Genomic DNA, 13,413 nt, shown 5'->3' on the forward strand with positions numbered 1-13,413 from the left:
ATCAGTTTTCCTTATATTTCAAGGTTTGACTAGCAAGAATAGGCTAGAGTTGCACTGAAGGCTTAAGAAAAGAGGGAGCAGGTAATTTTGAGAGTGCAAATATCTGAACAGGTTACAAAAGGTAGACAGGAAATCTCTTCAAAAACCTACAGGAAGATTCCCCATTTCCAGTAGTTTTCAATCTAACTTGGAGGAGGCTAAACTAAACATACTGTTAGATTCCTTTTCTGTACTGGGATTCTACAGATGATTAAGCTTTTAGCAAGAAGTTACTGCAATTTAGCACGAAATCTTCCATTACAGGTAGCTCTTACAAATGAATGGGAATAGTCAACAAAACAACCTTAATCTACCTCCATAAAGTCTTACTTCTATGTATACGAGATTATGTGATCCTATCATGTATATTTATCCAACTGTAATTCCAATTTATACATGTTATTGATGATTTGCCACTGAGAAGAAGAGAGAAGTGAGGTGGAAATGACCAGGATAAGAAGCTAGGACACATAGGTTCCAGTTGTGGCTTTGCCCTCAAAGAGAAGGCAGTATTGTGAAAGTCACTTCAAATGTATGGGTGTTTTATTTTCTTTTAAATGGGGGAAAATGACAAAATCAGATTATTTTCAAGCCTCTATCCAATTATAAATATCGTAGTTTCTGAATTAAAAAAATCATAATATATGTCATAAATGGCTTCATAATTGTGAGCATGTTTATGGAAAATATGGGGCAGAATTTTTTGAAAATTGATTGAATCCCAAGTAATCTGGCGCCTATCATTGACTATTTTAGTCTAAGGCACATGTTTTCTCTGTACATAGAAAATGCATTTATCTCTTTATTAATAATTAACACCATGAAGTTTATAATGTGCTCACATCTTGACAAAGCTATTTATGGAAAGGTGACTTTGGGAAGACAGTTTGAACTCTTTAAAACTCAGTTTCTTTTTGTGTAAAATTTGAGTATAAACATTGATAGCTTCTTAGAGTTAATTTTATGGAAAACAAAATAGCATGATAAGCTTGGAGCCTGGCATGCAAGAAGTACTCCCCGAAAAGGTAGCAATTGTTATTTTATTATAAAATAATAGGCTTTAAGTGTCCTGAAGGTGGAAGCAGTCCTCATGGACACCTAATATCTAATGACAACGAAATAACAAAGAAACTTTGGAAATTATTATAGAGTTCAGCTTAAATGGTTGTACATTGTTTTGACAAAACTGAAGCCAGACGTGTTATAGTAAATGGTACTCACTAGGAACATTTGTAAATTATTTTAACTGTTCTTTTGCTATTTTTTTCAGGATTAAAAGATCAGAATATGAGAGGGGAATGAATACTTCAGTTGCTTTCAGGAATGACACAAGAACACAATGATTTTTGCTTATAATCACTTTACTTAGCAAATTCTGTAACTAAAAAAGTGCCATTAGCAGACAATAAAATGCATTAAAAATCATTCATGTCTTTGTGTTGAATGAAACTTAAATTTTCCTATCATTTGAGACAATATATTATGAATGAGTATTCTTGAATAAGGTAGGAACTGCTCATTTAGTCATACAAATTCACCATTTGGCAAGCAAATAAGGAATATATTTATTTTTAGAGAAAATTTAAATTATACTATCTCAAATCTTTTTTAAAAAATGAAGTTTAAACATCAGTTAAAACAGTTGATAAAATGAAAATTTATGAACATGTACAATAACTAAAACCTGAACCAAATGAAGGGAAGTTTATATGAAAAATTCTTTACATTAAAAAATATAAACTTTTGAAGAATGTTTATATTATGAAACAAATTAGGACATGGAACACTGGCTTTATACTTCACACCACATTGGCAATCGAAATCTGGTCTTTTTTTTTTTTTTTTTTTTTTTTTTTAGACGGAGTCTCGCTCTGTCACCCAGGCTGGAGTGCAGTGGCCGGATCTCAGCTCACTGCAAGCTCCGCCTCCCGGGTTCACGCCATTCTCCTGCCTCAGCCTCCCGAGTAGCTGGGACTACAGGCGCCCGCCACCTCGCCCGGCTAGTTTTTTGTATTTTTTAGTAGAGACGGGGTTTCACCGTGTTAACCAGGATGGTCTCGATCTCCTGACCTCGTGATCCGCCCGTCTCGGCCTCCCAAAGTGCTGGGATTACAGGCTTGAGCCACCGCGCCCGGCCGAAATCTGGTCTTTTGATCTCACTCTATGGAAAAAGATTTTTAAATGAAATTATGTGATATGCATAATAATGTACTGAATTTAAAGTTATTCAAGTAATTTGTTTTCCCCAAAAAATGTTATCAATGGAGCTTCAAATAGAGAATTGCAGTGATTTTAAATACAAGTAATTTCTTTCACCTCATAACTTTAAGATGATAAATTGTACTGCATAGTCTTCAAAATGTTAACAAATGCATAAAATGGACTCAAAACAAGTTTTCTTTCCCACTCATATTTATATTTGAATCCTTTTTTCTTCTTACACCCACACAGAATTGTAAACAGTCTTTGCAGGGTTTATATTACACAAACCCATGGTAACTTTATTCCAGTACCTTTATGATTAAGGCCACTTAATCATTTTCTGGAATGAATAAACATAACTTTACTGGGAGGGTGTCAATATTCAAACAAATAACTTGATTTTAAAGAATTTAGATTCAATTTTTTAAAGGTAGAAAAGCTTAATCAATTGGCATGGACCACTTCTAATCAATTGAGTCAATATTTATTAAGCACACTCTAGGGCAAGGCACTATTCCATGTGCTGGTGAAAATAGTAAGGCCCCATCCTTAAGGAATCTAGAATCTACCAAACGGATAAAATAAGCCCACAAATAACGATTAAAAAGTCCAAATGGTATTAATACTATGACAGAAGTACAGTCAAAATACTCTGGCAAACATGGCAAATATCCTTGGCTAGCTGTCCAACAGCTTTCCTCACCACTCCTTTCCTGTTGGCAGAGCTGGAATCTATCCCAGCATTCAGCCACAGTTTCCAAATCAAAATTCAGATATGTAGTGTGATAATACAGTGGAATGTTTCAAACCAGAGACATGCATTAACTGGTAATTATACTCTATACTTGCACTGTCAAATATGGTAGCCCTGTCCTATGTGGCTATTTAAATGTAAATAAATTAAAATTAAATAAAACTTAAAATTCAATTCCTTAGTCATAGTAGACACATTTTAAGTGCTAAGTAGTCACATGAGGCTAATGGCTACCATACTGGACAACAGAGATACAGAATATTTCCATCACCACTCAGTTTTATCAGACAGCATTGCTCTATGTACTACTTCTTGAAGTTGAAAAATAATTCTTATTAATTCAAATATTTTAAACAAAAGATGAAACAAAACAGATTTGCTGGTTGAAACTGAAAATCTCAACTACCCACAGCAAGTTGTTCCCCAAGCATGCCAGTAATCCTGATCTTGTATGAGAATTTTCTAAGAACTGTAGATGTGCCATTCTTTTCCTCAGGCCAAACTTCACATACTAAAATGGTTTCCCCTCTAGTTTTCATTTAGAATAGATAAATCCAGAGATCAGGTGTATCCAGACTTCAGAAGATATTTACATTCTTTTCTATTTTGTGGTTCAAACTAATAGTGCAACATAACATAGAGGCAGGCACACATTCATGTTACACACACTCACATACCCATAATCACGCATGCCTTCTGGGTTTACCTGTAGTAAAAAGACACATGTGGCGACATGTGCCATTTGAGTAACTTGAAATTTTAAATAAAACTTCTTTCCATTACAATCATTTAGAGAATGATTATGTGGTTGTGGTATTCATTATCACCACCAAGACATACTACAGTTCTTCCAAAACAAAAATTATATCAAGAAAAAAATGATCAAGCTGTGCATTTCATTTGCAAGCAATGTCAAGTTTACCACCTCCTTTCTCAATTCCACACAAAATAAAAATACAGACTTTTCTCTAAATCTGAAGTTCTTCCTTTGGTAGTAAACAATAGCTGAAACTACCAAAATTGAGTTTAAGGCCAAGACTTTTAAAAAGAAAATAAATTAGTAGACAACTGTATTAATTGAGAAAAAATAACCCAAGAGATCCTGCTATGAACAGCTTAACATGAGACTAACAAGAGAAAAATGACTTCAACCAATTTCCTACATTTCCAGAACACAGTAGCATTTAGTAGTACCCCACATTGCTTTAATAAAATAGTCATCAGCTTATGTCTGTTTTGAAATTCTTGTTAGCTGGAGTTTTTACTTATTTTTGCGATTTGGCTTTCAATTCCTTTTGCCCCTATTTGATCTGGAGCCTTATCAGCAAGGGCCGTAGGCTGACATTTAGATATTAAAAAATACATCCCTGTTGGGAAAAGTCCATGCTGGCCTCATTTGAAACACCTGACTCTTCCAGATGATAAATAATTATGGAGGAATAAGATTGGGCTGGGAGTCGTGAGGAGTTGAAGAGAGAAGAAAGGAGCGATCATTTGGGTTCAAAACATTTACCTCAATAAATCACACTTGAATCCTCTATCACAAAATCTAAATCAATAAATCCCATTTGCAAATATCATTGTCCTATGGTCAACAAAAAAACACCATAGCACCCAGAATTCACTTTACTTTTAATTTAAAAAATGAACAATACTAAAATCTCAATTCCTTTGAACAGCCAAATTTTGTTTGCCTCTCCAAATAATTTTCCATGCTTCATATTTGGCCATGGAACATGCAGGCTCTGGGGGTGTCAGTTTAGTGTCTACAGAAGCACAAAGATGGCTTTCCAGTGTGGTGGTAGGGGGTGCAGCCTCCATAACCAAACCATTTGATTCACAGTCATGACCACTGCCTATCTGCTGTGGAAACTTGGACAATTTTTTTGGCCTCTCTATGGCTCAGTACACCCGTCTATAAAATGTACTAATATCATGCTCTGAGTCTTTTCATGTTAATGAGTCCTAAGCTCAATAAATGTTGGCTACAATTCTTATGATGAGAAAGAGAACTTTGTCCTGCCTCTGTAGACTCCCAAAGAGAACACTACCCAGTTGGAAGCAGGAGTGATACAAAATTTAGATATGACATAGAAGTTTTTGATGCCACAGGCACTGAAGTACATCATGTTTGTCTTTTTTTTTTTTTTTTTTTTTTTTTTGAGACAGAGTCTAGCTCTGTCACCCAGGCTGGAGAGCAGTGGTATGATCTTGGCTCACTGCAACTTCCACCTCCTGGGTTCAAGCGATCCTCTAGCCTCAGCCTCCCAAGTAACTGGGATTACAAGAGTGAGCAACCACACCCAGCTAATTTTTGTATTTTTAGTAGAAACGGGTTTTCACCATGTTGGCCAGATTGGTCTTGAACTCCTGACCTCAAGTGATCTGCCCACCTCAGCCTCCCAAAGTGCTAGGATTACAGGTGTGAGCCACCGTGCCTGGCCCATGTCTGTCATTTATCAGTGCATCACTCTGACAATGTAGCCACCTGATCTGATTGCGACCCAACCCTTCAATGATCTTTGCCTTCTCCTACCTGATATCCCCAGACACTGTTCTTTGCTGCCTCCAAGACAAGCCTTCATCCTCAATTCACCACTCTGAGGGTAACAGGAGAGCAACACCAGGCAAGTGTCATAGGGGCACTCCGCTAGATGGAGGCTAGAACTTGAGACCACCTCTCTCTGCATGTCTTCCTTTTACCTTCTTTCTAGGGCTGAGCCTTTGTGTACAGTGACTCCCAACTCAGACCCTTCCCTTGTCACTCTGGCATTGGCACAGTTCAGCTAATTCCATTTTATAAGGATTTTTCTTTCTTTCTTTCTTTCTTTCTTTTTTTTTTTTTTTTTTGAGACAGAGTCTTGCTCTGTCGCCAGGATGGAGTGCAGTGGCGCAATCTTGGCTCACTGCAATCACTGCCTCCTGGGTTCAAGCGATTCCCCTGCCTCAGCCTCCTGAGTAGCTGGGACTACAGCCTGGCACCAGCATGCCCGGCTAATTTTTTGTATTTTAGTAGAGACAGGGTTTCACCATGTTGGCCAGGATTTTCTTGATCTCCTGACCTCGTGATCCGCCCGCCTCAGCCACCCAAAGTGCTGGGATCACAGGCGTGAGTCACTGCACCCGGCCTTTACCAAACCGCTTTCCTCTAGATGAGTGGTTCTTAACCAGGTATAGTTGTGTCTCCTAGGGGACCTTTGGCAATGTCTGGAGTCACAACAGGGAGCTAAACAAATCAAAACAGCTCGAGGAGTGGTAGGGGTGTTAAGGAGAATTTGCAAAATAAAGAAAGTGTTGTCCGGTGATTAAGTCAGCTAATGTCTCTAAATCAAAACTATCCTGTTAAAAGTCCAGATTTCACCACTATACAATATATCCACGTAAGAAAGTATGTCTACCCTCTATATCTATAAAATAAAAAGTAAATTAAAACATATTTTTTAAAAACCATCCGACAGACGTTAGAATAGTTATTTGCTTCTTCAGAACTTACTTAGAAGTGAGTTTGTTATTTGTTTCTTGGGAGGTTACAAAGAAGCTTGTCTCCTGTGAGTTAATTTTTCCTGCTTATTTGACCTTCCAAAGATGTGCTAAGGAGTTAATTGTAAATCAGTCTGAAGAACCTCTAAAAGTGATTGTGTCTGAGTGATAAAGAGGAGAAAAATAATCAATTTAGCCATGAGTATAACTACTGAATTCAAGGTTATTCAATTAGTCTGGGACAAATTCTGTTCTGAGATTTGCTTGGATCTGGCAGAATAATGAGAAATTAGTGGTTCCATCTATAAAGTGGGCAGTAATTTAAGATGCCTTAATTCTCATGATTTTCAGAACCACCACTTTCCAAAAGAATGATTCGATTAAGAAGTTTTTGCTACAAAATTGTTATGGAATAAAACCCCTACAGCCATGGAGATTATAAAGCAGTGTATTGTAAAGAGAGGAGATAATTAAGCACCGACCTTGGGCAGCTGAGAATATCTGACAGACCCAGGCCATCGAACACCCTATCTGTCCAAATAACCAACTCAAGGCACTTCTGAAGTGAGGATCTCCCTGCCTCCTTGCTGCTGTATCCCAAACATCCGGGAGCAGCCATCAGTGACCGTCACCTCAATGCCACCTCTTACAGAAATCTTCTCTCACTGCTCTACGTTGGCTGGCACTCCTGGAAGTGAGGTTCCCCTGTCTCCTTGCTCCCATATCCACACATCTGGGAGCAGCCATCAATGACCATCATCTCAATGCCACCTCTTCTAGAAACCTCTCTTGCTGGTCCACAGGGCTGGAGTGCACAGGCTCAGAGGTTTCCCAGGATATGTTGACCATGCCTCTCTTTCAAACAACTGCTTCTTTCTACTTTTTGTCTCCCCACTAGCTGGCGAGCTCCTTGAGGCAGATTTAGAAAAATACTTGGAAATCGGTTAGTATGTTTAATATCTGCTCAATGAGCCATCATTAGCATTAAACGCCCAGGATGCTGTAATATAAAAGTAATGATAATAATAATACTGAACATTTACTGGGCTCATTATATTTCAGGCACTATTCTAAGCACATGACATGTATTAGCTCATTTAATTATCACAACATTATAGAATTGTCTCTATCACCAATTTACAAATAAGGGGTTGTTTGAACTTTAAATTTTAACAAGAAATTAGGCTCTTTTAAACACACACACACACATACACACACACACACACTGCCCCATCTTTTATGAGTACCATTTGAAAGATAAACTAATTCGTTATCTGCCTCTAGGATTCTAATTAAATAACCTATAGCTATTTTTAATGGCAAATGTAAATTCAACTCCATTAGAGTGATGAAGCTTGTCTCCTTCTGTGACTTAATTTTTCCTGCCCATTTGTCCTCCCAAAAATATACTAGAGAGCAAACTGTAACTCAAAATGAAGAATCCCTAACTCAATAAATGCTTTGTAGTTGCATGAGGGGGTTGCCTCTTGTGCTAAACTGCCAAAGATAGAGAGGAGACAGCAACAAACATGGGCAAGTATCCCCTATGCTAGGACAACATTGCCATAGCAACCAGGGTAAGACCATCTATCCCAGCTTTGAGTGTGAACCTGCTCATGGATAGTCCTCATGCCTTCTCTAGTTCCAAAGGATGGAATGAAAACAAATAAATGCAAGTACAGTGCTTGTAGAAACCAGAAGGCTTTGTCTTTCTCTGATTAGGTCAATAAAATAATCATGTGTTTTAGGAGACCCAGGCCTTAGCCCTCCTCTATCTTCCTTCTCAGACATCCCACTGAACACACGCTCAACACATACAGAAAGCCCATTTTAAGCAGCATTCTGAAATTCACTGAGAATGACCAGAATAATAAAGCTACTGATATATCCCTACCACGACATTGAAATAGAAGTAATTGACTTGCATACTCTCTCTACCTGGCATCTAATGCCCAGATTAAAATAGATGACAAAGTTCAAATATCCCAGTAGCTTCCTGCATTGCAGCCTCTACAAATGTTAGCTATCAAGGCAGTAGTCAAAACTGGCTCCTTCCATAGGGTCCTGACTAGGGAAGGGAATGTTTGCAAATTTGCACAGCTGCATGCAATAACAAATTCAGGCTCTGCAGGTTTACAAAATCCCATCTTCTCCCCATGACTAGGAACTTAGGATCAACTTGGTTTCCACAAATGATTTTTCTTAATCTGGAAATAGGTACAATGGAGCAACTTCAAAATCTGTTTAAGACAGTTGTCAATTTTTAAAGTGCTTATTAAACATTGCTAAAATGTGCAGTTTTTATCAGCAGGATTTACAATGACACTTGGAAAGCAATGGGATTTACTGCTTTTGTGGCTTTTTTCGCCCATTCTGGTAGTGAAAAAAATGTTCCCAATAAACAGTAATAGATATCCAAAAATCTGTAATCACCACATTAGTTTATTTGATAATTGCTATTACTATAAATAATCAGAATCACAATAAAAAGTCTATGCCTACAAAACGAAATCACTCAACAAACTGTAAATAATCATAATCTAAGAGCAGCAAATTTTCTTCAAAAGCAACTTGGATTTAACAAACTAAATAATTCATATATATTTAAATTAGTTTATACCTATGGTGGCATGTGCACATGATAGAGAGAGGAAGAAATCTGCAAGTGAATTGATGTGGTCTGACCACATTGTTTAAGGTAATAGATCACCATTCTGCAGAAAAGCCAACGATCTTACTTTCTTGATGTTAAAACACAATTCACCAAATAAACCAATATGAGTTTAGGAAGGATTCAAAGCAGCTTTTACTTGTAGCTATATGAAACCACCGAGTATTTAATTAGACTCTGTGAACACTTTGGTAACATTCTAAATTAATATTCTGAAAAGATAAGTTTTAAGGTTCTTTCTATTAAATCATTAAAAACAAGACACTGGAATCATTAAAAAAAATAAAACTTGCACCAGATGCTACCTTTGTTGTATGCAAACAACAAAACCAGTTTTCTGAACCAGCCATCTGTCTTTGCTGTATGGAGCGGCCACAGGACAGAGTTGAACCACATTTTGTGGTTCCATATTAATACCCTAATCACTTATCAATGTTATAGAATCCTGATCCTTCATCATACTAAGGAAAAGGGCAACCTATGCCCTTGTCCCCAATCATCAGTCATTATATAGTACCCAACGATTGAGACCCAAAGAGAGGCTCCATAGCAATGATGTTTTGGCTCGGTTCTGTCCTGGATTAGTCTGGTGACCCTGGCAATGCCTGATTCACTCTGAACTTCAGTTTCCTTACCTCTAGCACAAAAACACTGGACTGGAAGATCACTAAGACCTATGCAACAGTAACATTATAAGCCAATGTGCATGTTAAAGTCAAATTCCATTGGTTTTCAAATACTGAGAAAATAGCCAAAAGGAATGGTGCAGAAAAAATGGTGGGTCCCTACTACGATTTGCTCTGAACTTTCAATAAAAATGTAAATGTCTTGGCAAGGGTATGTAATATTCCAATAAGCCTGGTTTGAAGACTCTGAATTTACTCTTAAGGCAACAGGCAGAGATAGTCTGACTCTCATTTGAACCACCTGAGCTTTGATGTTAAAAGAGACTCAAGTGCCAGGACACACTGAGCAAATCCCTTCAATGCTATTGCTTCTCTCCTTTCCTGCCTATGTTCACCTTTTCCAGATGCTGCTCTGGGATTATTACTCCATGGAATCTTTCATTTCTTCCTGGCTTGGGTCCTATCTTGCTTCTAGCAGTAGGCATGAAACACGGAGCCTGAAATACACACACCCTATCTTCTTACCTCTCCAGGGTTCTTACACCTCAGCAATAGCAGCAGCTCTAGGCAGTAGCGAGCCCCCATGCTCCCAACGCAGAGCCCCTGTGCAGTGTGGGAACAGAGAAGGAGACAGGAGGCAGGGAGGGACACTGCTCAAAGTGCTAGAGGAGCTGGCTGGGCAGCCTTCCTGTCTGGAATGCACAACTAGAGGCTCTCGGAGGGAGAGAGCCTTGGGTCACTGTGATCCTCTGAGTCAGACACCCTGGGGAGCTCTTAGTTCTGAAAGTCCTCCCTAGGCACAGAAGGCTGAGAGCCCCCAAGCACCCACTAGGAAGAAAAGTGTAAAAGTTAAAAAGTTGAGATAAATGAGATAGACATATGCCAGTTTACAGTAGATTGTAGAAATGCAGTATGAATGCTGGAGGAACAAATCATTTGAATAAAATGCTCACTCACATATCTGATGAGAGACTTGCATCCAGAATCTGAAGAACTCTTACAATTCAATAATAAAAAGACAACCTAATTGAAAATAAGAAAAAAAATCTGAATAAATACTTCTCGGAAGAAGATATACAAATGGCTGATAAGCATATGAAAAGATGCTTGATATCATTAGCCATCGGGGAAATGCAAATCAAAATCACAGTGAGGCTCATGCTGGTAATCCCAGCATTTTGAGAGGCCAAGATGGGCAGATCACTTGAGCTCAGGAGTTCAAGATCAACCTGTGCAACATGGCAAAACCTTGTCTGTACACAAAATACAAAAAAAGAAAAAAATAGCCTGGTGTGGTGGTGCATGCCCCTAGTTCCTGCTACTTGGGAGGCTGAAGTGGGAAGATCACCTGAGCCCAGGAAGGTCGAGGCTGAAATGAGCTGTGATTGTGCCGCTGCATTCCAACCTAAGTGACAGAGTGAGACCCTATCTCAAAACAAACAAACAAACAAACAAACAAACAAACCCAAAAAAAAACCAAAAAAACAAAACAAAACAAAACAAAAAAATCACAGTGAGCTATCACATCATGCCCACTAGGATAGCTTTAAAAAAAAGTGTTGGTAAAGATGTGGAGCCCTTACATACTGCTGGTGAGAATGTTTCTCCAAATGTTAAACATACATTTGCCATTATACTCAGCAATTCAACTTTTAGTTATATACTCAAGAAATACGGACATGAAAAACATGTAAGTCTACACAAAAACTTGCATATGAATATTCATAACAGCATTATTCATAATAGTCAAACAGTCAAAACAACCCAAATAATCCATCAACAGATGAAGGAATAAACAAAACGTGTCATATCCCTACAATAGAATATTATTCAGCCACAAAAAAGAATGAAGTACTGATAAATACTACAACATGGATGAACCTGGGGGACATTATACTGAGTGAAAAATGCCAGACACAAAAGACCAAATGAAATACTGGCTCTTATTCCCTTGCAACAATCATTCCCCAATTACACCAGGCTCTTCGGAGGTCACCATTACTCCTGCAAATTTACCTGTGTGGTTTGGCAGAAGCTACAGTGAGAGGAGGCTCCCATCTCAGTGTGGAGCTACAACCACTGGTCCTCAGCACATTCAGACCCTTCTTCTCAGCTTTGCTTCTAGGCCACTGACAAAAATTCTGTTCTGGCTTCATGGTTCAGCCCCACTCCTCCTCGACTCCTTCATTTCTGAGTAGTGGCTCCCTTCTCTCCATGTCTATGGTTCCTATCTGTGAGAGTTTTTTTGGAACTTACAGTTGCTCTTATGTATCAGGTAGTTGGCATCTCCAAAGAGATTAAATGCAACTGAAGCACAATGGACTCTCACACTTCAGTGGGTTTTTCATAACTGAAATTCAGTAATAAATTGTGACCCTCTGCCTTTTTTGCAGGGAAAGGATATACTTTTTTGAGCACTTAAACAAAAAAATTAGGGTATTGCCTCTAGGGGCCATTGTGCATTTTCACTATTATAAGTAAAAATGAAATTAGAAGGTGACGTCAATGAAGGAAGCAGTCCAATGAAGAGACTGCCACTGTGGTCATTGGGTTAAAGAAAAGGTTGACATTCTTATGTAATTTTATCATCCACTAAGAGAAATACATTAGAGTTACTGACATTTTAATTATTAATTTTATTTCTTCTTCTTTTTTGCTTGTTTCCATATCCTTCATCTTTCCAAACTATTCCTGGGTACAATGGACAAATGCCCTTGAACGTTATTTTCTTAATAATAACTAGTTCTATCCTGTGTCATGCTCAAGGTTTAGTTCGATCAGTGCATTCTGCTAACAGGACAAAAGTCTCAAAAGAAAGATTTGCTACAACACACAGTTTCTGGAGTCACATTTTTGGCCAATATGTAACTTTTGCTTATTCTGGGTTTGTCTTAAAAATCTGAACCTTTAAATCCTTGAAAGTATCCATTTTTAAAGGTTGATGCCATTGCCTTCTGAAAAATGTCGATGGAAGTGTGGAGGAGAAGGCTTCCTGTCTAAGGATAACAAAGCTGCAAATGAATGTTCCCCAAAGGGCCAGCTGTGTTCATTTTGTACTGAAATGTCCATACAGGCTGATTCTGAAACACACTCGAGTGTTGTGGGTAATAGATGTCAAAAAATAAAACTCAGGCACATGCCATGCTATGTTACTTTTTAAGGGAAAAAAGTGGGGGGAAATCAAAGGGTTTAACAATTTTATTCATTGGCTTACATTCAGCGACTCCGAAAATTTGGCCACTACTCAGGTTTGCAAATTTCTATGGAAAATGAACTGTGTTTGGCAAGCTCAACAAAATATGAGGCTGATAAAAAAATGTTTCATGCTTTCTCAAGACCTTATGCCACTAACTGTGTGGGATTGGAAAAACTGTTTAAATGTCAATTTAAATACTGTAAATAAATGATTTTCTATATCCATATGAATTAATATAATTCTGTTGATTTCAGGCCATAACTTGAACTAAAGTTTTTTTGAATTTTGATGAGGAAATGTTTCACACACAACACAACACAAACTTCAGATTAAGTAGTTTAGTTCGGTAGAGTTGTTTCAAGAGTCAGAAATGTTAATGCAATACTTTATTTTACACTACGGAGAACTGACTGAAAATTCAATTAACACTAAGGTTTTTACAAAG

At 37.9% G+C, this 13,413-nt stretch overlaps 1 protein-coding gene across 4 annotated transcripts in view; it reads right to left on the reverse strand.

The window, feature by feature from the left end:
• ARHGAP6 (Rho GTPase activating protein 6) overlaps window positions 1-13,413 on the reverse strand; it is a 550,354-nt gene that overhangs the window by 178,841 nt on the left and 358,100 nt on the right. The window lies entirely within an intron of this gene.

The sequence above is a fragment of the Macaca thibetana genome, chromosome X (assembly GCF_024542745.1).
Source record: "Macaca thibetana thibetana isolate TM-01 chromosome X, ASM2454274v1, whole genome shotgun sequence".
In the NCBI taxonomy this organism is placed as follows: Eukaryota; Metazoa; Chordata; class Mammalia; order Primates; family Cercopithecidae; genus Macaca; species Macaca thibetana.